Genomic DNA, 25,150 nt, shown 5'->3' on the forward strand with positions numbered 1-25,150 from the left:
TTCTGTTCCATAAGAAATTCTGACATGTTGAATTTTTTTCATTTTGAATCTGAACAAAAAGCCAAGTTTTCAAAATTCAAAATATATCTATTTGGGACCATCGATCGTGTTGTGTCATTTTGATAAGGTAGACATGTTATGTTATGTTTCGATCATTTACATTCATTTTGTTTGATTTTTATTAAAATATATTTCATACTCGTGTAAAATACTAAATTATATACATTTAATAGTTTAATATGCTATAGAAATAAAGGTATTGTAATAAAAAATTACAAATTCTAAACCAAATGAATCTAAACAATAAAGTCAACATGAAACTTTTCACCTTCTCAAAATGATTTGTTTGGGCTTTTTTCCCATGAAAAATGTAGGCAAATCAAGATTTTCCTGCAAAATGTTTCCATTTTGACTAAACCGCTATTTTCCATGGCAAACTTTAAACAAAGTTTCAACCAGCTGTACCTAAAATAGATTTCAGGCAACTTCAGAGTAAATGTTCCCTTTCTTAAGTGTATATGATGTGGCCATGGCATACCATATATTTCCACCAAGAAACATACCTACGCTGATCGAAAATTTTTGTGTGTGCATAGTGGTTACTGAGAGCAGCTTTGCAAGCCCAACGCTAAGCTGTTTCTACAGCTGTGCTGCAGTTGTGATGTTTAGTCTGATCATTTGGGGGGGGGGGGGGCGCGGAAAACCCGCTGTACTTTGTTTAAAAGAATCCTGGGAATGCTGGAAGATTTATATTCACAGCCATTGACATATATGTTTTCAACTGTATTTGATAAATAAGTCTAGCAGGCATTGCTGGTCTTGGAGGGCAGAGGTGGGAAGAGAGATCATCTCAGCACTCGAGACAGCGCAACACCAGGAAGAAACTCATGGTATTGAGAATGTAAGCGAACTTCCGGTGTCACTTGAAATCAACTTGCTTTTGCTTTGGTTTCAGGGGTTCCTGAGGGATTCGGAGTGTCCTCCTTAAGAAAGCATTTGGGTGTTTGTATTCATTTGATTATTGTTATTATTTATGCCCATTATAGTAGGGCGCAGAGGATTGGGGCCCCCCTTGTTCTGGGTGCTGTACACACATGATAAAAAGTCAGTCCCTGCCCCAAAGAGCTTACAGTCTAGACACATAAAGGAAGACTTTTGGAAGCACGGAAGGGGTTTAGCAGCATGGGGTCCGTTGACTTTTAATGGGTTCTGTGTTCCTGAACCTCCCTATTAACTTGCTCAGCCAGTGCATGGCTCTAATATTTACAGGGGAAACTACAAATACCTACCAGCCCCCAAAACCCTTCCAGGCCGTCTCAGTATATCAAAGTGGAGGGTTGTGTTGGTAGTCCATCATTGACAATGATGACAATATTGTCACAATTCTCATCTATGGCTGCGCCTATGACTCCGAAGTCCCAACCCTGAGGCGCAGAGTCGGCCGCGCGGAGAGCGTGGGAAGTCCATGTTTATGAGGTTTGATGATGCAGCTCTCTGACACCTTTCACGTGCAGCCTGGAGATGATTTCATCGATCCTGCACACAATGGAGTAAAAAGGACATGCATGTATATTTTATCAACCCTTTGCCAGTGACCTTTAACTCCTTAGAGTCTGTTTCCCAGTAGACAGAATGGGTGTAATACCTAGCCACGCACAGGCAGTGTTGCAAGTTATGAGTAAATGTATGTTTGTAAAGCCTTCTGGGATCCTTCTTTGAAAGGGGCTGTTGAAGTGTCCTAGGTGAAGAGTAGGGACATGGATGGCTGTGGGTCAGCACAGCTCCTCCTTTCACAGCTGAAGATTTAACAAGCATGAAGCATCCTGATGGGCCACACATTACATAAACCATGATACTGGCTGCAAAGCTGGAGAGTTTCCACGATCCTTTCTCTTTGCTCCTTGGCCTGGGGTTCTTCTCTGTCAGGTTCTTGTTTACGCAGGTCTGGTTGTTAGCTGTTGGAGCGTGAGATCCTTGGTGTAGGTTCTGAAATGCAGTCTGGTTAAACGCCTCCGTCCCCTCTCCATTTCTCTACCCCATCCCCCCATGCTAACTAGAGACCATGTTTATTTCCAGGAGTGGGTCAAGGAGAAGTGTTGAATGCTGCCTTCTGTTTCTGATCGATGACTTCCCTGTCGGAGTGATGAAAGATTAAGCCTCTTCTCTTATGAACGTCTTTGTGGTTCAGTAATGACTTGGATCTGTAGCAGTCTCTCCTCAGTGGAGAGATGCTGAAATGGCTCCCTTGGGATTAGCAGGCCTCTAAAAGCTGGTTTGCTGACGACATCATCTAAGACTGGTTCCATTTCCTTTGTTCTGGCTCTGATGCTCCCTTGCATTAACCTCCGATCGGAGCATTCGGCACCGCCAGGGTTTCTCCCTTTAATGCCAGTTGTGCATGTTTGGGTTGCGAAGTTTCACACTTGATTCCCCAGCGATGTCTGCTGGTCCGCTAGTGGTTTCATGTGGTGACGTTGAGGATTCAGGAGTTGTGATGAAATCGTAAGGGCGTGTTCTTTCTTGGGCGTTTCAAGAAGCTTTCTTTGGTTTACCTTTTTTCTATAAGCCACAGGTCTTCTCTGGCAGCTGCTGAGGTGTGCTGTGACCTTTACACGTTCAGCGCCTCTCTGTCCTGTCTTTAGCTTGTTAATGCAACCCGGCTAGGTGTCTTTTGTGCTGTGGCAGTAAATGAATGGAAGATATAAACATGCAGTGAATATTCTTGCTCCTCCCTCTGCCTCTGTGTCCTTTGAGGAGTTTGTCAACTTCGTGGACTTGAAAGAAATATTGCATCCATTTCACTTTAATTTTATCATTACAATCTTTGTCACTTTCTATGCACCTGAGCCTGTATTGGGGAATAGACCTGCCATGGCTTCGATAGACTGTGAATGTTGCGTGTTTGGCTGAGCCAGGAAAGTGAAGGCTGTGGATATATACAATCATCTGTTGTGGATTAGCCTTCACAAAGGGCAAGACGTAAAGAGATACAGGTAATATTTTCAGAGTAGCAGCCGTGTTAGTCTGTATCCACAAAAAGAAAAGGAGGACTAGTGGCACCTTAGAGACTAACCAATTTATTTGAGCATAAGCTGACGAAAGCTTATGCTCAAATAAATTGGTTAGTCTCTAAGGTGCCACAAGTCCTCCTTTTCTTTTTGCGAATACAGACTAACACGGCTGCTACTCTGAAAAGTGTCTTTGTCGTTTGTGGAGAACAGCGTGTGCCCGTGTGATGGGCACCTTCTTGACTGACACCCCAGGGCACTGAACTGGGGACCTGCAGAGCTAAAAGAGTTAACTACTGCAGTTTCAGCACCAAGGCTCTGTAACTGGGGGCTGTAACAAATCCTATCCTCGGTGGAATAGCGCAGAGGGGAATCTGTAACACCCACCTACTGATGAGTTACACCTGGGAGTAAGGAGGGGGGGGCAGAGATGGCAGACGGAAGGCAAGAGAATAAAATAATTATTTTTGAAAACAAGTGGAAAAATACAGGGTGGTTGTAGTACAGTATATGACATGACATAGCATGGAAAAATCATCCATCTTGCACCCAGGAGTCATTTCTTTTTCTCCATGTGCTGCCTGGATTCATGCAGAAAGCCCTCTAGGCATGGGGTCCTGGGGTGTGAGTTTAGGACCTCCAGAAGAGTGTTCGGGATCAGCTCTGTTTTAATCATAGGTGTCGTAGTCTCAGCATTGGGACTTGCACCAGCAAAGCCCAGAAGCAGGTATCTCCAAACTGCTGTACAGTTTACGTGGCCGTAAAGGAAAATTCTCCTTTGTCCTGTTTTTAATTTAACTGTGGTGACACTTGATTCCAGTTTTCGCTTCGGTCCTTGGTTTTGCGGGAGGCTCGGTAGCAGAAGAACCAGCAGGAGCAGGTTTCCGTTTGGCAGTATTGAGGTCTGTGGGCAGAGGCTGAGCTCATGCTGGTGTATCTGGTTTCTTCTGCTTATGACTTTGTGGGGCGGGGAGGTCACTCTGCGTTGAACTTCATTACTGAAAACAGAGAGCCTTTTCATCCCCTTCCCTATGGCATGGGAAACTTGCTGTTCAGCAGGGATAGCCAAGTATCTTCATCATATCCTAGCTGGCCATTCTAGTTCACTTGGCAGCCTGTGTTCAGCCCCGTTAAGGGGATGGCTGGCTGGCCTCATGGATTGAAGGTTTGGATAGTAAAGCTTTTAACACTGAGCTTTTCCCCTATGGATGCACACAGCCCAGCCCAGGCCTACTGGACCTGCCTGTCGGGTCAGGAGAAGATCTTATTTTTTTTAAAGGGATGGGAGGGGGGACTCTTGAGGCAGTCCTTCGCACTTGCAGCATTGCCGACCCCAAGTGCTCCAAAATCATGAGTCAGGGCCCCAGAAACCACGAGACTGGCTTAAAAATCATGAGATTTTTAAAGAGGTGCGGGGTGTCATGTTCCGGGGTGCAGTCCAGACCAGTGAGGGGTTGTCGGCCCCAGCCCTGCCGCCTTGGGTGCCTCACAATGCTTTGCTGCCGTTTGCTCCCAAACAGCCTGCAGATCGCCCCCTGAGCGCCTGTGTAGAGCCGCAGCCCTGGTCCAGCAACTCTGACCCCAGCAGCCTCTCAGCAGCACAGCAGTCACACTCTGGCTTCTGCCAGCCTGGGTTACTACTGGCAGGGTGACCCCAACGCAGGCCCAGTCCCCGATTTTCCCCAAAATGTGTGTTCTGCACTGTCTAGCCCTCTCCTGGACAGTCCAGATATTATAAGTCTGGTGCCCCTGTAAGAGGTCAGTATCTAACAGCCTGCTACTTTAAATGGAGTTACCAAACCATTCAGTTTAAACGCAGCACTGGATTAGTTGTGATTAAAGAATAAAAGAAGTTTATTTAACTACAAAAAGATTTTAAGTGAGTACAAGTCTAAAAGGCATTAAAGTCAGACATGGTTACTAGAGAAATAAAGATAAAACACTTCCTAGTAGCTGAAACGTAACAAACTAGACTTGGTTCAAGGTAATATCTTTACTACTTACTGTTGTTCCCAGCAACATTGCTTGCCAAACTTTCATGTCAGGATCCCTCCCAAAGTCAAAAGGCTGATTCCTTTGTCTTCTGAGGTGAAAGAGAGAGAAATGATAACCTGGGGTGGTTTGGACCCTCACTCTTTTAGTCCAGTCACTCTTTGAAATGCATTTTCCTGAGGGTCACCCCGAGATAAAGTTCCTTTCAGCTGTGAGGACGGAGACATGGAGTCTTATGGTGAAAGAGGTTCCAGGTTGTTCTAAAATGCAGATCGATCAGTTCCTGTCCCCAATTTGTTGCCGAAGAACGGCCACTTGACGGGTGATTGCCAGTCAACATTGACGGCTGGCTAGAGGTGGCAGCTTGTCCTTTGTTGTTTTGAGAAGCTGGTTTACCCCCTTTTGCTGTCCCATGGGCCCTGTTTACGACCTCTATGTAAAGGGAGGTAAATGCACGTTTTTTTGTTCAGGCTAGGCCTGTTTAATCACTTCTGCCTGTTCAGGGCTACGTGGTTTGAACTATGCTGACAATCACAGAATCATAGACTCCTAGAATATCAGGGTTGGAAGGGACCTCAGGAGGTCATCTAGTCCCACCCCCTGCTCAAAGCAGGACCAATCCCCAACTAAATCATCCCAGCCAGGGATTTGTCAAGCCTGACCTTAAAAACATCTAAGGAAGGAGATTCCACCAACTCCCTAGGTAACGCATTCCAGTGTTTCACCACCCTCCTAGTGAAAAAGTTTTTCCTACTATCCAACCTAAACCTCCCCCACTGCAACTTGAGACCATTGCTCCTCGTTCTGTCATCTGCTACCACTGAGAACAGTCTAGATCCATCCTCTTTGGAACCCCCTTTCAGGTAGTTGAAAGCAGCTATCAAATCCCCCCTCATTCTTCTCTTCCACAGACTAAACAATCCCAGTTCCCTCAGCCTCTCCTCATAAGTCATGTGTTCCAGTCCCCTAATCGTTTTTGTTGCCCTATATACAGGGGAATTTCATAACTTTACATGCAATGTTGCTCCATACATTTCACTAGGATATTATTGACCAGTGATTTGTTAGTTTTCAAATTTTACCTCCCAAGGTATATTTTGCACAACGATTGTTGCAGTAACATGTAGGATGTGAATATGGGGCGCATTAGGTCACAGTGGGTTTTTTTTATTTGCCTTGTGGCTTGAGCCTTTAGGCTGCACTTGGGTCACGTTTTCAAGCCTTTCTCTGCGGCCATGAGAGCTAGGAACTTCCTTTTAAAAATGAAAGCCAAGATTCTCTTCTAATCACATGACTCCATGAGCTGGGGCTTTAAGAAAAAAGCACCAAATATTGCAAGACTTGTGATTAAAATTGTGAGAGTTGTCAGCGCTATAATCAATACATGGAAACTGAAAAGAGTTTATTAGGAAATCCATAGAATTTTCTTCTCCCATCACACACACATTCTTTCTAATTGAACTTGTAGTCAAAGCATTAACTTACAAAGTCAGTGTATGTATGTGTGCATGTGTAGGGGGCTGAGCGCGGAGGAATGAAATTCTATAAATTTTGCAAACATATAACAATGAACCCAAAGACATGTCCAGTTTGGGGGCAACTGGTTTGTCCTGTGAAGACCCTCCATGAGAATACTCAGCTGCTAAGGATGCAATAATAAGACCATGTTTTAAATAATTAGGGACAGGGAGACCTGGGCCTATCCTTTGGCAAATGCATTATGTGCTGTGCCCTGAGTTCAGTAACTGGTCATTATTAAGCTTGGAAAAACAAGCCATTCAGAATCACCCCGCCAGATTAGTCTTCTTCTCATTGGTGTGCAGGTTTATAATGCATTCTTGTGATGAATACCCTGGGACCTGACGGCAGCAGGGGGAGAGATTGCCAGGACCTGACCTAATGGGAGGCAAACTGCAGGGAATGGGACCCTGCTAAATGATGATCTTTGTCTGCAGTGGGGAGGCGGAAGGGGAGGATGCCTCACTTCAGCTCCTTTCAGAAGTAATAGCTGACCTTTTCTGAGAACCTAGGCCTGTCCGTTAACCTTGATGCAGTTCCGTGCCACTCTAAACTTCCCTGCTTCCTGGTAATTCTCAGGTGCACTAATAAAATACCTGCCTAATTATTTATTTGAGTAAAGGGGTCCCTCAGCGGAATATTACCTAACCGGGGTAAAATGTTTATGTTTCGACTTTCCCATAAAATGGTCTCCATATTGATTTTACTTTTTATTGCTTTTATTCCTCCTCTGGGTACAGTGGAATGCTCGTGTGTGTGTGTCCGTGAGAGAGAGTGTGAGCAAATTCTTTCTCTCTGCAGTTTCGTAGACTTTAAGGCCATCATGATCATCTAGTCTGACCTCCTGCACATTGCAGGCCCCAGAACCTCACCCACACACTCCTGTAATAGACCCCTAACCTCTGTCTGAGTTACTGTAGAAGAAGTTACCTCCTTCTACACCAATTTGCTCTCCATTACTCTTGCCCCACTTCCGGCTTTCCAGCTGGCTGCGTTGATCAGACAATATAATTGCCTCCTCCTTTTGCTAACGTGATCATGGTGTGCCATGAATAATTGGAGCCAGCGCCTTGTTGTTACTCTTGCAGGCATCATTGGCAAGGTGAAGAGAAGACCAGCATTGCTAATGTAACTGCCAGAGGTTCTGAATCTCTGGGAACAAAGGGCCCTGCACTGTTCTGTTTACCATGAGGGTACAGTATTAATGACCATTCTGGCCTGTATCTCTGTAGTTTTAAACTTGTTTTAACACTAATATTGGCACATCCAATGGAATTGTTCCTGACTTCAGCATACCGGGAAGTATGGGTGACAGGGGATGGATCATCTGATGATTACCTGCTCTGTTCTGTTCATTCCCTCTGGGGCACCTGGCATTAGCCACTGTCAGTAGACAGGATACTGGACTAGATGGATCTTTGGTCTGACCCAGTATGGCCATTCTTATGTTCTTGTGGGAGCGATAGCTACCCGCTTGGCTGATTGAACTGGGGGGACCCCCAGAGTGAAAAGCCCAGGGTCTCTATAGCTTTAGCTAAAGAGCCAGGCTTTGCAATCGGTTAACACCGGCTATCAAAGGGGGCACGTAACACACACTGAGCAGCGTCACACAGGGACATGAGAAGTCTGTCTTTAGATAAGCTATTATGTGGCCCCCACTTACCTTAGCATCCAAGCTCCTCACAACACAGACGTCCTATTAGCACTGGTTTACAGATGGGGAAGTGAGACACAGAGACTGCGACTCGCCTGAGGTCACACGGAATGTCTGTGCCACAGCAGGGAATTGAGGCAGGTCTCCTGAGTCCCGGGCTAGCACCCTAACCACTGGCCCATCCTTCCTCTCAGTGCATGATATACTCTACAGTAGATCAGCTGTGTATTACCTGAGCATAATGGGTTGGGTTAAGAATAACATAGCAGCCTGAATTAGTGGGATTTGTCAGCTACGTGACATTTTATTGTCCTGTCCCTAGGGAAGGGAATATGGTCTCATGACTGAGCAGAAGAAGGCTTGGAGTTGAGAGATTTGTGTTCTGTTCTTGTCACTGCTACAGATTAACTGTGTAATCTCAGGCAAGTCACAAAGGCCATGATCCCACCATTGGCTCCTTGCAAGCAGATCCTTGACATCGGTGGGGCTCGGTGCAGGTTGAGGGGTGTGCACGTATGGACCTCATTGCAGGACAGGGGTGTTAATCTCCCTGCACTTGATGATAAAATGGGGGAGTTCCTACCTCAAAGAGATGTTATGTGTGAACATTCAATGTTGGTGGTGGTGTTGTAGCTGTGTTGGTCCCAGGATTTGAGAGCGACAAGGTGGGTGAGGTAATACTTTTTATCGGACCAGCTTCTGTCGGTAGGAGAGACAAGCTTTTGAGCTTCACAGAGCTGAAGAAGAACTCTGTGCGACTCAAGAGCTTGTCTCTTCCACCAACAGAAGTTGGCCTGTTAAAAGAAATTACCTCACCCACCTTGTCTCCCTTAAACATTCATGCTCCAGGGCGCAAGCCAACTTCTAACTAATGGGGCAGGTTCTCTGTGGGCAGGGTGCTTCATAACTGTTGTTGTTCTTTCCTCCAGCCCTGGCAACTCTCTGAGATGAAACTAGACCGGTGGTCTGGTGTGATATGGCAATCCCTCTTTTTATGTCAGGCGCTCAGAGATTCTTGACTCAGAGAAGCAAAGTATCATAATATTTTTTTTCTATTCGTGACTGTGTGGATTTATTTTAATGTAACTTTTTTTTGACACTTCCCTTGTAACTTGGAAAATAAGGAACCCTAGTGGTCCTCAGATGTTTCCTTTTTCTCTGTGTGCGACAGATGTTTTGTATGCACTCGGCTGGCTTATTTTTAATAAATCCACCACCAGCTACTAAAATTAATGTGTGTTTATTTTAAGTCTCCATTTACACCATGTGTTGTTCTTAACATCTTAAAATGAAGTTATATGTAAACTCCAAAAGTGCTGGCAGGATAAATATAGCGAGCTGAGCACTTTAGGAAATAATGCAAGTGTGGTAGTTTGAGGGAAAGACTCATATTGGGTGCATGTTGGTTATATTTTGTAACTTGCTGAAGTGGCTAGAATTCCCAGTACAGACTCTCTAGCTATTAATTACAGCTGTAATCTCTCACAGCTGCGTGTGTGTGCAGCAAAACAGAATACCAACCCCAGCCTGATTTCAGCTCTGATACTCGAGACAACTTTCAACATAGCTGAAATAACAGCCTAGAGTGAACCTCTTCCGGGCTTTAAAATAATTAGCTCAAGACACTGTGAGGCTAAACTGCACAAATATCTGTAACGCTAAACTTCTAGGAGGGTGGAAGCCAGGATATCTGACGGAGCATGCATGTTCCCCACCAAAGCTGCTGGCTTTTTAATTTCGAACCCTCAACTTCTGTCAAATTTTACTTCTCACAAGGTGCTTTTCTTACTCCCCTTCTCTCAACTCTTCAGATCACATTAGTGCCTTTGGGTTTGTTGCTTGCCAAAGTCCCATCCCATCCATCAATCCATTGAGTAAAAGGAAGTTGTATGTGACTAGATAAGTCTTTTCATCACACCCTTGTTGTCTCATCTTGGACAACGCTCCATGGCAGGCTCTGCCCATTCTCTTCTCTAAGACACTCCCTCCCTCTCTCCCACCCCAGCACAAATCCATGCCATCAAGCGCTGGATATTAAATATTACTGGGCAGGGACTTGAACCCAGGTCTCCTATATCCTAGGAGCATGTGCCAACCCTGGGTTTTTCTGGCCTATTCTGCCAAGTGGAACAGCTCCAACTGGCGAAATTGCGAGAGACCTACCCCAGAATAGCCAATAGCCCTGTGGTTAGGGCGCCCACCTGTGATACGGGATTCTATGCTTCGGTGAATTATTTCTACAAAGGGAAATAGCTTCACCGCCTCAACAGATGATAGCCCGGATGGCTACGGCATGCAGCTAGGACCTGAGAAATCTTTTAACAAAAGTTGAATAGAAAATGGTACGTTCCTGTTGGAAAGTTTTGGTTTCAACAAACCGGCATTTTCTGATGCCAAAACCATTTCATTGAAAAATGACCATCAGTCTCAGCCTGCTCCAGTATTGGCTGATGGGCTTGGGTCCCTCAGCTCAGGCAGCAGAGGGTCATGCTTTGAGGTCCCACGTTCCATCCTTGCTGCCAACAACCCACCCAAGGGCGTGGCTTTGCAAGTGGATGGAAAGTCCTATATCGGTATTATTGCCTGCCAGCACCTTCTGCCAGGGATGCTTCCGCAGGTTGGACCAGCCAGTGATCCAGCTGGAGAGGGGCAGTGGCACAGCCCCACAGCACATCAGTGACTCTTTGCTGGGGAGCCTCGGATGCCTCTCCCTCAAGCATGAAGTACAAGTACCGCACTACATCTCCAGCAGCAATGGAAGCAAAAGCGTGCAAGGTACGGCTTGTGCATTGGGCTGCTCTGCTCTGCGCTAGTTTTCCCTGCAATGAGGGAGCTCAGGATCTTTCCCTTTTATTTTTACTCTTCTATTTCTGGAGGTTCCTAGGTGTTTCTTGTGTATTTAAACAGGCGAGTCTATCTGGCACCATTTAGGGGGCATCCTTCTGTTGCTGTTAGTGACGTTGTTGTTTTAGGGTCTTGCCTGTATTCAAAGTTGTGCTGGTTTTACTAAGGCCTAGTCTACACTAAAATGTGAGGTTGACCCAGCTATGTAGCCTGTGGATGTGAAAAATCCACGCCCCTGAGCAACGTAGTTAAGCCGACCTAGCTGCCGGTGTAGACAGCGTGAGGTCCACAGAAGAATTCTTCCATCCTAGCTAACACCTCTCGGGGAGGTGGATTACCTACACTGACAGGAGAACCCCTCCTGTTGGCATAAGTAGTGTCTACTTTGAAGGGCTACAGCAGCACTGCTGCAGCATTTCAAGTGCACGCATGCCCTGAAATTGGTTTAGCTTAAATGTATGCGGACCCCCATGTGGAAACTCTCTTAAATTATTTCACACCTGGCTTGTGTCAATTGAGTCTAATTACTGAATTAAACTAAATCAATATAAACCAGATTTGAACCAATTTGAGGGCATCCATAAAGGGGTTTAAAAAACATACTTTTCTTTAAACTGATTAATCTTTTAATATATAACCTGAGTTACACAGTAAGGGGAGGACATCACATATTTGGCTGAGTGATGTAAGTTCTCACACTAAACTCAGTGGCATTTCTCTGTCTATCTGCCATGTGGCTCAGGGGGGAAAGAGGGGCATAAAATCATAGGGTTAGAAGGGACCGCAAGGGTCATCTAGGTCAGTGGCTCTCAACAAGGGGCACACGTACCCCTGGGGATACGAGAGGTCTTCTGAGGGTACATCAACTCACCTAGATATTTGCCTTGTTTTACAACAGGCTACATAAACAGCACTAGTGAAGTCAGTACAAAACTAAAATTTCATACGGGCAATGACTTGTTTATACTGTTCTATGTACTATACACTGAAAGATAAGTACAATATTTATATTCCATTGATGTATTTTATAATTATATGATCAGAATGAGAGAGTCAGCAATTTGCCAGTAATAGTGGGGCTGACACACTTTTGTATTTTTATGTCTGATTTTGTAAGCAAGAAGTTTTTAAGTGAGGTGTAACTTGGGGGTCCACAAGACAGATCAGACCCTGAAAGGGGCACAGTAGGCTGGAAAGGTTGAGAGCCATTGATCTAGGTAGTCTCTAAGCCCCTGTCAGGAGGCAGGATTTATAGGATGCAGGCCCCTGCCATGGTGAGGAAGGCGATGCATGGGGTGCATATGGAATCCTTGATATGGTGGGTGGGGGGAGAATGAAGGAAAATGGTAGTGGGACGGATGTGGGGCGCACACAGCCCCTGGCATGGGACAGGGCCTGGGAGAGCTGCAGGGAGTGACTGAAGCAGAGGGGGATTGTGGGGGCTGGGGAGGAATGGAGGAGTGCAGTAAGCCCTTGGTGTGTGCAATGCGCTTGGCCTGTAGAAAGTGTGCATACCTCCATTAACCTCACATGAGAGAAGATGGAGTGGATCTAGGAAGGAAGGATGGCCCAGCGGTGAGGGCACTAGCCTGGGACTTGCAAGTCCTGGGTTCCGTTCTGTGCCCTGCCATAGTCATTCTGGGTGGCCCTGGGCTGGTCACTTAGTGTCTCTGTGCCTCCATCTGGAAATGGGATGATGGTACTGCCATGCTTCCCGGGCGGGGGGGGGTTGTGAGAATAAATCACGTTAACTGTTGTGAAGCACTCAGACAACAGGGGCCATATGAAGAGCTAGGGAGATACGGCTATCGTGTGCAGCGAAGCACATGGTATGCCACTGAGTCCATCGTGTGTGAATCTCCGTCCTGTACAAACTCTGAGATCTGTCAGGGAAACATGAAGAAAGGGGTTGAGGAACCTTGCGGATTCGCTCAGTGAAACACAACCATTCATCAACCCCCTGGCAAGATCTGAGTGTCATTTTTATTGGAAACTACAGCTGAATCTTGTGCCTAGGACAGATGGGAAGCTAAGCCCCTCCAGAAGCATGGCTCAGCAACAGCCTTTCATACCATGATGCTGAGGATAGGCACAGCAGAGCTGTCTGTGCAGGGAGAGTTTTTTATTTTACGTAGGGTGTGTGCGTCGGGGACAGGAACTTTCGATTTGTGTGTGTCTAAGGAGCTGGGTCCTCTGCCTTGTTTGGCTTCTAAAGCGGTTGCTAGCTCATCTCTGAGATTTAAGACAAATTGAAAATCCTTAAAATCAAAAATTGAATGTTCATCACTTTTGTGATGTTATAAACTGGTTAAAATGGGAATGAAACCATACGGGACTCTACCCATGGCTATAAGAGAATGTAAAGGGTTCTTATGTTTTATATGCACTAAAGATTCCGCTTAGATTTCACACCAATTAATGCTGGGTTCTGAAATGTGACACAGCAGCTAGGAGGAGCCTGCATTTCAAAAATACTACATTTCAGCATGCCTGCTAAAACACATTTACAAAGCCCTGGGCTTTTAACCCCTGGAGTGCTGCTCCGGAGCGCAGACACATGCTGATCAGGTTGGGGTGGTGGCTGTAAATTGGAGCACAAGGCGAAGGAATTTGGTGAGCGCAGAGAGGTTGTGTTTATAGAGTGGAAGTTTCAGGAGGCAAGTTGTAGGAGTGATGACTGCCAGGGTGTGTGTTTGATATGCTGCCCGAAGGCATGGGAATGAAGGCTGCCTTAGCAGATTACCTTGATTTTTAGTGATCGTGATAATGAGTTTTCACTGAAACATAGCTTTTCTCGTTCCGGTACTTAGTAGTTTTCTGTCTTAGCAACCACAAGCATTCAAAAACCAGAGCCAAAACCAATCATCAGCTTGGCTTAAAAATCATGATCTGCTTTTAAAAGGTCGGGTTCTTTTTATTTGGCTTCTGGTTTGAGCCCTGAGGGTGCATTCATTTCACGGTTCCGAGCTGAAACCATGAGGGATAGAAACCTTTTTTAATGAGATGACCCTCTCATAGGACTTTAAGACAAAAATCAAATATTGTGAAAGACACGATTAAATCACAAGAGCAGGAAAACTAGCGGCTAGTGGCACTAAGCATGACTGTGCTATGCACCGTATACAAAAATAATAACTAAAAAAATACACATTGTATCATCAACTAATTTTAAAAACAAATGTGTTTGGGTAGAGCCACCTCTAAACAGGATTTACTGAAATGTTTGCTTTAAAAATCATCTTAGAAAAATTTAGTTTTCTGCTCTCTTGTTATATAAGGGTCTTTTCAGTTAACAGTAGAGACAACATTTTCAGAGAGAGTTTTTTCCCCCAAGTTGGCCGTGTCCTCCTCAACTTTCAGCCACTGCTTAGAGAACAAATTCCCGGTGCTCACCCGAGCATGGAGACTAGGGTTTAAATCCTGTTGTAGAACATGCTAGATGTGGATTCCTCATCATGGCCAGGTTGGTCTGTGTGTGTTGAGGCTGAAGCTTTTTGCAAGTAGTTTTTATTGATGGCTTTGAATCATAAGAGAGACAGAAACAGCAGGCAACAGTGCAGTTGCTATACTAACAATCGACTAGTGAATGGTTTCGAAATTTCTCATTTAACGTTGGACTAATGCCAACACAGAATCAAAGGAAGAGAAAAGGAATGAAGAGAAAAGTAAAAAACTAAATCTGCCATAGTGGAAGGGAAAGATATGCAGTATTGTTGAATTTGATGCAACTATAATTGGGCTATCTTAACAGTATAGCCGATTCCAAGCATTCAAACGTCCTGAGTCAGGCCCCCCAAAATCACTCGACTGGCTTAAAGATAATACATTTGAGGTTTTTCTTAGGAGGGGTCATGTTTTCAAGCTTTTCTCTCCAGCCACAAGGGTAGACACTTCATATTTTTAAATGGTGCTGAGAGCGTTGTGTAATCAGTTGACTCCAGAAGCTGGGGCTTGAATTAAAAACAGGAATGATCGTTAGAGCTAGCCATGCTGTACCTGAGGCCCAATCCTGCAATTGTCAGCACTTGGGCAGGCTTCTGCTGGGAGCGCCATTGATGTGAATTGCAGGAGTAGAGTAAGAAGTTACCATAAAAGGAAAAAAAAAATCCCCACCCAATCTTACAGTTCAGACATTTTTGCAAAAGTACAGGCGGTGAGCACGGCGATCGCTCAAAAACATCTCGATCCAGAACGGAACTATTGATGAGACGTAACTCTGCTGAACTGGCAGTGATGAAAAATCATCCCAAGGTACATATGTGCAGCCAATGGTATATCCCGTGGGCGAAGCTGGTGTCCCCAAGGACCCACACTGGCCTTTGAAAACCACAGGCTCCGATATCCAAATGTGTCTGCTGATTTTTTGGGTATCCAATTTGAGCCTCATTGTCTGACATCCTGTGCACCCCTTGCTCCCAGTGTAGGCCCACAGTCCCCTTTGTAAACACTTCCCCACAATGCTGCCAAAATGGGACCTATTTTTTCAAGGTGCATTCTGTTAGCATCTCTCCATAGGAGTGCGTGGCAACTGACAAACACAAATGAAAACCTCTGTAATCTGAGGCGTTCAGACTACTACAGAATCTGGGTTAGGGTTGCCAATTTGGTAATATTTAAAAGCCAGACACTCCAGCCGGAGTGCCGGAGCCTCTCCTGCCCCCATCCACTCCTCTTCGGCCCTCCCCCCAGTCGCTCGCTGTTTTTCCCCTCCCACTCCCCCCACCCAGGTCAGGAGGGACTCACCTGCTTTGCTGGGGCTGGGGGCTGCAGCTGCTCGATGCAGGTAGGAGGAGGCCCCGGCTGAGTAGTGACTGGCACTGGTAATGACCCAGCAATTTTTAGAGGGTTTTTGTTGAATTGAAAAAACTTGAAAAAAAAATTAATTTCAGATCAACCAGAATGTTTCGGTCATCTCAAAATGAGGTGTTATATTTTTGGGTTTTGTTTTGTTTTTTAAGTTTTTGGTTGGTTAATTTTGGGTGTTTTATACTGAGTGTGTGTGTGTGGCGAGAGAGAGAGAATATGAAATGCTTGGTTTAAAAAAATGAAAAGTTGAAATGAGAAAGTCAGAATGAAACATTTTGAAATGGTCAAAACAAAACATTTCAACTGTTTCAAAAAACTTCCTGGGATTTTTTTGGCCGAAACGATTTGTCACGTTCAACCTGAATTCCCGAATAATTTTGTCCCCTCTCCCCCCAAAACGCATTTTCTATTTGCCAAAATATTCCCCTCCCCCAAGCTCTATCTCCTTCCCTAGAAGTTTTTAAGGTCAGGCTTGACAAAGCCCTGGCTGGGATGATTTAGTCAGGGATCGGTCCTGCTTTGAGCAGGGGGTTGGACTAGATGACCTCCTGAGGTCCCTTCCAACCCTGATATTCTATGATTCTATGATTCTATTCCTGAGTCCATACCTAGTGCCTTCACCACAAGAATGTCCTGGATGGGGCAGGGGTGGGAGGAATTTGGGTTGTGACAGTGCCAGGGGAGAAGAAAGGTTTTGGGGTGTCCATTTTGTTTTTAAATGTTCAGCTCTTGGTTGTGCATGCTAAGTTGGTGGTGTAACCATTCTGACTTGCCAACCAAACCAAAGCCTATTTATAGCGCCCTCGTCACAAGCATTTGCTTCCGTGGGGTTTGATCTGGTTTATTGGTTTTAACCAAAGATCGGAAACCATAGCTGTGATCTACAAATGTGTCTAATTTACAGTCTGTAAACATTACTAAAGCACATGGCTTGTGATGCTAAACAGGCTCTCAGCAGGATATTTTCACAAGGTAATCATGGAAATTAGAGATGGAAAAGACCTATTACGTCATCCAGTCTGTTCCCCTGCCGGCCTAGGATTGAACTGTTTTTATAGCTCATTCTCCAGTGCTTTGTCCAGCCTGGTTATTTAAATTATGCAAACAGTGGTGCCTCCAACACTTCCCGTGGGAGACTAATAGATTCAGTCTAATAGATTTTGCTCTCAGGAAATGTCTCCTGACATTCTGCTTATGTTTCCCTTTCGTCCCAGTATTCCTAGCTTGGCTTTCTTGGAGTCAAACATAAACAAATCAGAGCAAGTATAAACTTAATGAACTGACATAGGTTTGTCTGGATTCAAGTCCTGGTTAAAAGCACAGCAGTCAAAACAGTATGGCTGTGGAAATATGTATAAGCTGATATTCACATACGAAAATAGCTCTCTTCTGGGGTGGAAGAGAACTGCTATTGTTAGAATTAACACTCGAGGGCTAGGTCCCACAAGCACTTAAGCTAGAGCGGAGCAAAACTCAGGATTTCTGTTCCATGTGGGATGGTCAGACATTTCAAAATTCATTTTCATTCCAAATCAGAATGAAAACAAAATTTCCCCTGAAATTGTTTTTTTTAATTTCAGGCTAATTGAAACATTTTGGTCCAATTTTGCCTTTTTTTAAATTATAATCTTATATTTATAATTTGTAATATAGTATAAAATCAATTTCAAAACAAAAAGTCATCTCAAAAGGAAAACTCAAACTGTTCCATCCCAATGGATTATTTTGACCTTATTGAAATGTTTTCTTTCCAAATGAAATTTTGTCTACACGGACGCATTCCTCTGGAAAGCTTTGATTTCAGCAAAGTGGTATTTGCTGATGGAAAAGTGTTTTACTGGAAAATTTCAGATCATCTCTAATTTAACCTCACCCACCTTGTCTCTATAAATGTTTATTACCTCTTTTATTGGACCAGCTGGTGAAAGTGACAAGTTTTCAAACTACACAGAGCTCTTCCTCAGGCCTGCTCTTAGGAAAGTTTTATGTAATTTGATTTGTGTGCTTAACATTCACAGCATTAGCGTGTACATTTGTTTACAAGTGAAAGAAATTACAGGGAGGAAATATTGTTCTCTATTCTGTTTTAACCCATCTACTTTGTGCATTTGGCAGTCACTTCATTTTAAAATTCAATATTGCGGTTGTAAAATCAAACCCGGGGGATACAGGCAGAGGTAGGACTTGATACAGCTTTTAACTTTTTTAAAACGTTGACCCTCTTTTAAGGTGGCACTGTCCCTTTAAGAACAGAAGCATATGTTAAGGACAGCCCTGCTGTGTGACGTTAGCTCTGGTGAAAGGTGCTGGATGGACAGCCTAGAGACGGAAGCTGAGGATTTATCCACAGACACAGAACAATTCATGCAGGCTTCCCCTGCTGTCCCCCAACAAGGTAACCCACACGGAGGGGTACTTTGCTGTACAAGTTTTGCTGCCTGTCCAAAAGCTTTGCCACCTCTCATGTGTAACATGATGCTACTGTGCACCACATGGCCACCTCTGACCCTTTTGCAATTAGCGATCGCACCCCAAAAATGTGTGTCCGAAAACACCTGCCTAATGGCCTGTTTTTGTGAGATTGACCCACCTCCTCCCCGCAGCGCATCTCAGCGGAGCCTACAAGGGGCGCGGGAAATCGATTGCACTAAAGCAAAATGACTCTGCTCTTGCATCCCTTGGTTAAATATCATTGTTCCCCCCGGCCTCTCTGCAGCAGCTTCTCTTTTGGTGCACCCCCGGGCATTGCAATAGATGCATTTGCTATGATTAACCAGTGAGCTTGGGTGCATCTATAACAGGGTGTTTATGGGCATATCTGGTTTCGAACAGGATGCTATTCATTGGCATCTCCACAACGAGCTTGGAACTGGTCCTCCCAAAATATGCTTGGCGCTATAGTGACCACTGATCAACTTAAGATCGAGATGACACATTCTTGGCTGCAGTCTCGTTGGCCTGTGCTTGCTCCTGCTAATGTTGGCCTGTGCACAAGTCTCCCTGGCCCAGAGCTGGCTGGAAAGGTTTCTCTGTTGCCTTAGCAGCCCAGAGGCAAGTTAAATTTGGCAGTGAATGTTGGATCTCTAAGAATCTTCTCTAAAGTGATGAGAGAACCTTCTCTCATCCTTTTGATTTGAAGGCGAAGAATGCAGAGTAGACGCTAGTTAACACAGCATTTTGCATACTGAATGTACCCAAAAAGTGCTTTGAAAAGAGCTAATGTGCTTGAAGTGAACTGGGAATCTTACCTCTCCTTTCGGAAGTACAGCAAGGGGAATGAAGGTATAGGCTCAATTCTGGGATGATTCTGGACGAAATCTCTGCAAGGTGCACTAGCCCTGTGCTCCTTTGCCACAGCAGTCACCAGGGAACGTTTCCTCCAGCGTGGAATGGGGAATTCACCTTGCTAGCCAAGAGCACGCCTCTGGAAAGGAAAGCACTTGCGAGTGGGAGGCCTGTGTTAATGGTGGTGGTGCCGCTGACTATGGTCAGCCTGGGGGGGGAATTGGATGCTCGGTCTTGCACTGACACAGAGAAACCCAGTGGGATGGATTGGCTGAACAGTCATCGCTCTGCAGAGGGCAGCGTGGTGACCCTCCCGTGTTACGGGGTGCTTGGGCACTAGCAAAGGGATGTGTATGGAGGCTGTTGCAATGTGAAGGGAGCCGCCTGCTGACAGAAAACGCACAGAAGCTGCGGCCTTGACATAGAAGAACAAGCAGTGGTGACCCCAACAAGACGTGCTGCAGTGCTGGGGAACCTCTGGGAGAGGACGGGACTGAGAGGAGACCCCTCAGTACTAGGCTTGAGGAGCTCATGGCCCTTTCAGACGTGCCTAAGGGCCAAGCTTGGGGCTACTCTCTTATTGTTTAGTTAAATCTGTTGCAGCAAATGAGTCTAGAGTGTGTGCAACCTCTTCTAATTCACCCTTCTTGAGTGCTCTTTCATCTGTAGGTCTCCAAGCTCATCGGTGAGTGAGTGTGATGATCCTCATTTTCCAGGTGGGGAAACTGAGCCACCCTGAGAACTAGACTAACTGGTGGTAAAATTCCCCTTCTGCTCCTTGTGCTGGGTTTAGGAAATGCAGCGCAGGTAAGTCTCTCAAACAGATGCTTCACTTCGTAGGAAACCGAAATAGATGGGAAAAATCCTCCTTCAGCATGGGATCAATGTAAGGAAAGGTTTCCCTCCTGCTCTTATGGTAACTGCACGGGCTGTGTGTGCATCCGTTTGAGCCGTCCCCTCCCTTTTCCCCCTGGTGTCTGGCCCCGGTGACTGGAACAGCCTGCTTCTTTGTTAGAGCTGAGTGGTGCCTCCTTTATTTAAGGAGTAGGGGCTTGTGCTTTTGGTGCTGGAAGTCGTGGGCTCCCTCCCGACTAATGGCCATGCTGGCTGAATGTGAATAGGACCATGGTTCATTCCATTTATCTGTCATAGGAACTGCCAGGATGGCTCAGACCTGTGGTCCATCCAATCAAGTATCCTGTCTCCCATAGTGGCCGGCACTCGATTTGGGCACGTGTTTTCTCGGGCGAATAGAATATTTGATGAAAAATGCATTTTTCAGTCGAACGAAAATATTTGTGCATTTGGGTCAAATTTGGCAAATAGTTTCAGCTGAATAAAACTGGAGGAAAAACTCCAAGAGTCAAAACATTTGATTTTGACATGTTCAGAATGAAACATTTAGCCTTTTCATTTCAAAAAGATGTTTCTTTTAGAACTGTAGCTAGTTTTACAAACAAACACCACAACCCACAAAACCCTGAAATGAAATGAAAAGTTTTGTTTTGCCCAAATCAGAACATTTTTGGTTTTTCATTTCATAGAATAGAAATGAATAGTTGTAATTTCAGGTTGACCTGAAACCTAATTATTTGGAAAAAAGAAAAGGAGTACTTCTGGCACCTTAGAGACTAACCAATTTATTTGAGCATAAACTTTATTTGGATTTTTCGGATGTGGCCACCAAACTGAAAAACCCAATTATTCATCCCAGCTCTAACGAGCATGTGCTGCTTCAGAGGAAGATGCAAGAAACTCTGCAGGAGGCAGATATGGGATAACCTGCCTCCTGTGAAGGTCTCATCCTGATCGCTAATAGTTAAAAATTAGCATAAGCCCTGAATCAGGAGTCTCAGTATCCCTTCCAGAGGTAACGGGTCTGTTTCAAACTTCCAGCAGGTGCTGAACTACAATGGAAGCAAAAATATTTTGAAAACTATTCCGATTAAAACTATTAATGTCCTTGTAACTACAAAATAGCAAAGGTGAGCGGGAAGTAGCGTTTCTCTGGGTTAATCTCAGGAGGAGAAGTTGCCAAGTTCGGCTTGGTTGAACACATCACAAAGGATGCTTAAATGAGCTTGCCTTGCCACAATCTCCTCTGCAGAGCCAGTGCGTTGCAATTGAGATGTCAGTGCCGAGAGCTGTGGCTTGTTTAAGCTGCTTGAGAGGATCGTGTTTGTTCTCTCTTGTAGCACGTCTCTTCTCTTCCTGCTCCAGTGGGTTTCTGAGGCCTGCTGGCTTATCCTGACAGAGCAGAAACTAGCCACATGAAGCTCGGCTAAACTAAATAAATGGAAACCTGCTTCTACTGTGGAAAAGTGCTGCAGTATGAAGTTAATGCAGAAGGGCAGCATCTGCACCCCTAGGAGGTGATACGCTAGGTTGGATCCCCCTGGTCACCTCTTAATGAAAGCTGGTGTCTTGGGAGTGAGATGTCCTTTATTTAAACATCTATTCAGCTAGCAAAAGGTGGAGAGGCAGTAATGGTGTCTGATGGGCCCAAGGTATTTCTATACTGCCAATCGCCATGGTTTCTAAGTGCTGATCTCACCCAAATACAAAGATGTATCTTGGGTACCAAAATTACTTACCTTTAGTTTCTTGCCTTCAGGTTAAGGGGTATCTTTTTATTATTTTCTCCCTCATTTCACTCTTTGCCTCTTTACCTCCTCCTTTGAGGGACCCCTGCTATATGCACTTTGAAAGCACAGATGGTATCACCACAATTGGGTGCTGGTGGGACTGCTGTTTTTGCAGTCAAGTTGTACTCTTGCATGACCACTTGGTTTGCTGGCCCCCCAGATCAGGATGGGACTGTGTGGTATGTTCTGGTCTTCCACACTGTGGAATATAGCTGGGATCCCTTTTTGGTGACACGTGCTTTGTGCCTGTCTGAATCTAGTTTAAAAGGGAACTTGTTAATTTCATGCTTAATTTTTTATTTATTTATTTATTTATTTGGTCAATTTCTGTTTTTAAGGCAGGTGAAAGGTCTGCAAAGAACGGTGCTCTCTGTATGTATGCAGAGCTGCTACAGTACTGGTATTACATCCACACTCTCCTGCAGCCCCAACTCTGGGGTGGAGGCGGGGGTGTCTCTAGGGTCCCTGTTTAGGAAAGCACTGACGCATGTGCTTAGCTTTGACTATATGCTTAAATGTTTCCTGAATGGGGGCCTGTGCTTCTTTTGGGATTGGGGCATTTGCTTAAAGTTAAGCACATATGCCTATTCAGAAAAGCAGGGAAGCCTGTAAATATGTGGTTAAAGTTAAGCACATACGTGCTTTCCTGAATTGGGGCCTAAGTGTGGGAAGATGGGTCATCCTGTAGAGTGTGTCCGGTCCACAGCCCCTCTTCCGAAACTGACAATGAGGAGATCCATTATTGGTGGGGGGTGTTATGGTCTCGTGCCCATTGGGAACTGCACTGACACCCGCCACCCTCACTTTATCTATTCACACTGAGAGCTGGGCAAAAGCCACGAGTCTCTCCTGCAGATCCCCAGTCCTCCCACTGGGCTGTGCTCCCTAGAAAAGTCCTTTGAGGAGACTGACGGCAGAACTGATACATTATGGCGTGTGAACTGGATCAAAACAGCTTTCTGCTCAATTGACTTGTTACTCAAGATCTGTGCCTTGTGTATATATCCTGACAAGCTGCAGTGTGCCCTAGGGTGTTCCTCTGCCCTGGAATAAATCTCTCACTTCATCTACAGTGGGAATTGGAGTGAAAGCAGAGGCTGGATGTCTGCCAAGTGATTGCAGACGCTAGTGCAGATGGTACTGGCAGGGCTCCCGCTGTCAAGTAGTCGAGTAAGATTGTCCACGCCCTCCCACCTATTGCATTACTGGCTCCATGAAAACACAGCGCGTTTGTGCCAGGTGGGCCCAGCGGGGTGTTGTGTGAGATGATTACCTTCTCCCAGCCCACTGGCCGGTCTGGGGTTATTTCCTGTCATGTGTCATGCAGGTCAAGGCAGAAGGAAAGGATGTGGGCACAGAGATCCCAGAGGCAGAAACGCTTCCCAGAAATGCTGGGAAGTCCTGGGGTGACTCCCCTCCCCACCCGCTGCTTCGGTGGCCTTTGATTCCTGACATAATGCCACCTTTTCCCCCTTCGTGAGAGCTGGAGCTGTGACATTGACAAGAAAGCCAGCTCCTGGTTCCCCAGCCGGGCTGCTGCTGCTGCGTCTTGGCTCCAGGCCAGGCTGTCACCCTGGCTTGGGCTGCCCCCTGGGGTCCTGGCTCCCCACTCCCTGCCCCGAGCACAGCAGCCGACTGGACTCCGGGCATGGATCTTCTCACTGCATCCTTAACCTGCATCCTCACTGCAAGGTGCGTGGGTTCCAGCCCAAATTAAAGTGGAGCCCAGGCTTTTAACCCCACCCCCCTGAAGCAAGGTCAGTTTGTCTGGGCTTAAAGCACTTCCAAACCCACGTTAGAGGTTTTTCTGTGTTGATGGTAGGGGGTTAAAGCTACAACCCGGGTAACTGTGCTGTGTGGACATATCTAGATGCCCAATTTGAGATGCCTTTAAAGTAGCCTGGAGTTCAGAAAAAGCCGAGCACCCACCATCTGCAAATCAAGCTCCTTTAAGGCATCTCAAGTGAGGCACCCAAAATCACTTGTCACTTTTGAAAGGCTTTGTCCTTGGGTCAGACTCTCTGCAGATGCCGCTGTAACCGTTGCACTTGGTTCATGTCCTGGAGGTTTTCTTCACAGCTGTAAGGGCTAGAGACGTGCTTTTTTTTATTCTTTCTTTGTGAAACTGAGAGAACAAGATGGTACCTCGAGAAAGGTGGAGTACTGATGTATCTGGCGCCCTGGGGAGGAGGAGGCTGAGGTGGATGCTCCAGGGTAAGCAGGGCACTGCCTCCTGCATATCTAAGGTGTGAGCATTGATGTTTGGTCAGGCCGTCTTACCCCTCCCCATTAAGCAGTAGGAGTGAGGTACTGAGGCTTTGTCTGCACTGCTATGAAAAGATGTAAGTTTACTGTAGAGTAACGAACACATCTTGGTTCTCCCATTGTAACAACCATAGTGGAGGCAAGGCACTGTAGGTTTACATCAAGGTAAAGTCAACCCACGGTGGGGAGGAGTGTCGTGCTGACCTTGCATTGCTACCTGGTGGCAACCACTTCAGGATTTGACAGCAAGAGCTGTGAAGACAAAGCCTGAGTCTGGGACATTCTAAGAATGGAAATGCCTTAATGTTTGAAATCAGCATCTCTGCAAAACAGAAACAAGCCCTGCAAGAAACTGCCCTGACATTCCCATTGCTGATTTACGGGGGGCTGGAAAAGCTGTGTTTATTAGAAGAAAGTTCAGCCCCAGAGGTCTGAGAAGAGCTGCAGCTGCTGATCGGCACCAGACGCTCGGGACCCTGCTTTAAACTATGCAGCTGCTGCACCCACATTCCTATAGAAAGTGCAGTAGGTCTGGGGGTGGGGTGGGAGAAAGAATTGGCTGGAAAGAGAGGAGCAAGAAAATGAGGGTGAGAGAGCGAGCCTGAGAGACCCTCCAGCACTAGGCGAGGGAAGGGAAAGGACTTGGATATGCAGGCATGCACTGTAAAAATACCAGAGAGGTCAGACAGCACTGGTCTTTTCCATCTGTGATTCTGTGAGGCAAAGAAAGTTCCTGGCTACCAGGAGCGAACCCATTTGCTCTGCAGAGGTGAGACTGAAAGGCATGTGGATTGCACGTGGACGACATTCAGACGCTATGGTGGTGGGCGTCAGTGTAAAACCCACGGACAGATGGATGTTCCTTGAGCTGAGAGTTGAGCATGTGCGTATTTATCCGTACGCATGGCCTGGTTCTCCTCTTACTTATGCCAGCGTAACTTTTGACTTCCATGGAGTTACTCCACCCTTACACTGGTGTAAGCAGTATCTGAACTGGGCACCATGACTACAGTTGGTGCAGAAAGTCGTTTGGCTTTAGACAGTGCCTTTCATATCCAGTGTGTCTCAAATTTCTTTACGAAGCACTGACCTAGGCCGTGCTTATCAATAGCTAATAGTTTAGGATGCTGGAG

General features: G+C 45.7%; 1 protein-coding gene across 4 annotated transcripts in view; it reads left to right on the forward strand.

Annotated features, from left to right (window-relative positions):
* The window catches only part of COL27A1 (collagen type XXVII alpha 1 chain), a 249,222-nt gene that overhangs the window by 44,859 nt on the left and 179,213 nt on the right, over positions 1-25,150 (forward strand). The window lies entirely within an intron of this gene.

This window comes from Chelonia mydas, chromosome 16 (genome assembly GCF_015237465.2).
Source record: "Chelonia mydas isolate rCheMyd1 chromosome 16, rCheMyd1.pri.v2, whole genome shotgun sequence".
Taxonomy (NCBI): Eukaryota; Metazoa; Chordata; order Testudines; family Cheloniidae; genus Chelonia; species Chelonia mydas.